General features: G+C 44.0%; 1 protein-coding gene across 3 annotated transcripts in view; it reads left to right on the top strand.

The window, feature by feature from the left end:
• PTCH1 (patched 1) overlaps positions 1-3,365 on the top strand; it is a 74,075-nt gene that overhangs the window by 2,577 nt on the left and 68,133 nt on the right. The window lies entirely within an intron of this gene.

Raw genomic sequence — 3,365 nt, forward strand, 5'->3', positions numbered from 1 at the left:
CCCCCCCCCCCCCCCCCCCCCCCCCCCCTCGGTCGGGGGGCCGCGGGGGGGGGGTTGGTTGGTTTGTTTGTTTGTTTTTCCTGGGGGAAAAATACCGTTTATTTAGCATCACGTTTCCCCGTTAGCTGCTGGGTCGACGTGGAAACGGAGATCCTTGACTGCAGCAATTACTACTCTAGGTTTATGTCAAAGTAGCTTGCAGCAGAATTTGTCTTATAAAAGTTAATATGGGAGGCTGCATAAATAATCATTACTAAATAGCTCTCTGTACGAGTATATGTGGAAAAGCTAGTGCTGAATGCAATCAAAGTCGGTGCCTGTTCTGAAGGTGTTCTGTCCTGCCCGAGGTGAATTAGAGCGTATAGGATCGGAGTCCGTCCTTGCAGATGACAGCTGTATTGGGGTCAGGATGGGATTCGCGGGTCATTTAGTGAGTGTTGGTTTTTCTGTTGTGGAAAATAATGACGTTTTTTGGTCCATGTAGTGTAGTCCAGGAGTTGAAAATACGATGAGATCTGCTGCCGACAGATCTGCCTGAGAAACAGAGCAAGACAGTGCTGGGTCCCATCTGTAGGCAGAGATGTGCAGTCAGAGTTTGTACTGGTCACTAAGTACAGTACTTTAAATTCTAATGAAAAGGACTGAATTTTGTTTTTCTTCACTTCTGATTTTTCTTCCAAACTCACTGTGGAGTTGTGAAGAAGTTTCTTTTGTCAATTTTTGCTCTTAGGTATTTTGTCTCTGTTTTTCTGTGTTGGGTAAATTAATATGTGATTGCAGCTCTATCCCGCATGCTCTGCTGACATTTATTATCCTTATGTTACCTGGTGTTCACTTGCCTGGAATGGTGATCCTATTCAATTAATGCCATCTGCTTTTTGTAGCCTTGTAATACCAAGAAATGACTTGCTGATGATGCCTCAGTGACTGGCCTGGCAGTAAAAATACAATTATCAAGGAAGAAATAGGATTTGCAAAATAGTTGTGTAGTTCAGTTGCTGCACTGGCCTCTTCTCATGTCATTATTGTTATGGGGAAGGGGTGAGCCAAAGTCCCTAGTATGGAATCTAGTGGAAATTGATCTCTGAGGTTTTTATGGCCAAGATAAATTCATAATGCAGCTGGTTTGACAGAGTTGACTTATGTAATTTCACATCTATTTAGTTTAGTTTTCATATAAAATTAAAAAAAAAAAAAAGTAAAACTCTGCATTTAGAAACCCTTGCATTTCAAAGCCAACCAGCAAAGGCTAGCAGATTAAGGTGAAATAAAATATTCTAGTTTTCCCATCATAGCACTACATGCCCATCTGCAGAAAAGAGCTTGCTAAAATGTGCTTTCTTGGTAGAGGCTCTGTAAATGTTCTGCTCATGAACAAGGGTGTTGTACAAGATAGCAGTTGCATATTTTTGTTGCTGAATTATGAACCGCAGTACAGATTGAGAGTTTGAGATGGAACAGAGACAGAAAGAGATAGTATGGAAAATGCGTTTCTTCCTATGCAGAGGTGCAAAGCCGCACCAAACTTGTTCTTCCGCACTTACATGGAACTGATCCTGACAGGTTTAAAGTACACTTCATGGAGGTTGGTATACTAAGGGACCCTTTAGATCAAGGTTTCTTAGAACAGAAGCAGTGGCTGAATTGTCCTGTTTATTAAAATAGCTGTCTCACTTTACCTTTTACCTTTCGTTATCTGAGAGTTTGAATGAACTGGGCAATGCTGACCAAATATAGAATCATAGAATTGTTTAAGTTGGAAAGGATTCATAATATCATCAAATCCAACTGCTAACCTAGCGCCATTGTGCTCATCACTGAACCATGTCCTTAAATGTCACGTCTAAACACCTTTTAAATACCTCCAGGAATGGTACTTCAAGGGCAGCCTGTTCCAATGCTTAATAGTCCCTTCTGTGAAGAAATTTTTTTTACTATCCAGTCTAGACCTCCCCTGAAGCAACTTGAGACCATTTACCTCTCATCCTGTCACTTGTTGCCTACAGCCTCTTTTCATGTAGCTGTACAGAAGAATAAAGTCACCCCAAGGGTCCTCTTCTCCAGGCTAAATTACCCCTGCCCCCTCAGCCGCTCCTCACAGGACTCGTGGTCTGTTGCCCTTCTCTGGACACATTCTAGCCCCTCAATGTCTTTCTTGAAGTGAGTGGCCCAAAACTGAATACAGCATTTGTGGTGTTGCCTCACCAGTACCAAGTACAGGGGGACAATCACTGCCCTGTTCCTGCTGTCCACACTATTGCTGATACAGGCCAGGATGCCATTGGCCTTCTTGGCCACCTGGGCACACACACTGGCTCATGCTCAGCACCCCCAGGTCGTTTTCCTGAGGCAGCTTTCCAGCCACTCTTCCCCCAGTGTGTAGTCCTGCGAGGGGTTGTGACCAAAGGGCAGGACCTGGCACTGTATGTTGCTGAACATGGTATGAACCTCATACCATTGGCCTTGGCCCATCAATACAGCCTGTCCAGATCCCTCTGCAGAGCTGTCCTGTCCTCCTGAAGATTGACGCTCCCAGCCAACTTGGTGTCATCTGGGAACTGACTGAGGGGGCACTTGAACCCCTCATCCAAATAATTGATAGATGTATTAAACAGGACTGGTCCCTTCACTGAGCCCTGGGAGCCACTCCAGTGACTGGCCAACAATTGGATATAACTCTGGGCCTGGCCATCCAGCCAGTTTTTAACCCAGCAAACAGTACACCTGTCCAAACCATGAGCAGCCAGTATCTCCAGGACAATGCTGTAGTAAACAGTGTTAAAGACATTAATAAAGTTCAGGTAGACAATATCCATAGCCTTTCCCTCATCCACTAAGTCATAGAAGAAGATAAGGTTGGTCAAGGAGCACCTGCCTTTCACAACCCCATTCTGGCTGGGCCTGATCCCTGGACTGTCTTGTATGTGCTGTGTAGATTCATAGGTTACTTGAAATATATTTCAAGTAACGGTTTTGATTTGCTACTGAAGCTTTTTACAGTTATTACTGCTGAATAAATTGGCAGTATTTACTTTAAGAGACAGATTTGATATGGTGTATTTCTGAATACCACTGAACATAATACAGCACTGAAGTTTGCTGGAAGTAAACGGTTGCTTTAAAACTATAACACAATTAATTAACGAATAGTGACATGAGCTTTGAATGAGTTTTAAGACCATGCACATTCCAAGTTAAATGATTAGTAGTCTGAGCCTGCAGCTATTACGTATCACAGGGGGTCTGACGTTGGTCAGCACCGGTGTACTGCGACCTTCCTAGAGAGAGCGTCCTGCAAGGAACAACTCTTCCAGGGGCGGTGGCAGGCCTCCCTGGGCAGCAGGTGATTTCAGCAGGTGTAGAAA

Source organism: Corvus kubaryi, unplaced genomic scaffold, assembly GCF_017639235.1.
Source record: "Corvus kubaryi isolate FWS band 111438036 unplaced genomic scaffold, C.kubaryi_AGA036_p1.0 37357, whole genome shotgun sequence".
Taxonomy (NCBI): Eukaryota; Metazoa; Chordata; class Aves; order Passeriformes; family Corvidae; genus Corvus; species Corvus kubaryi.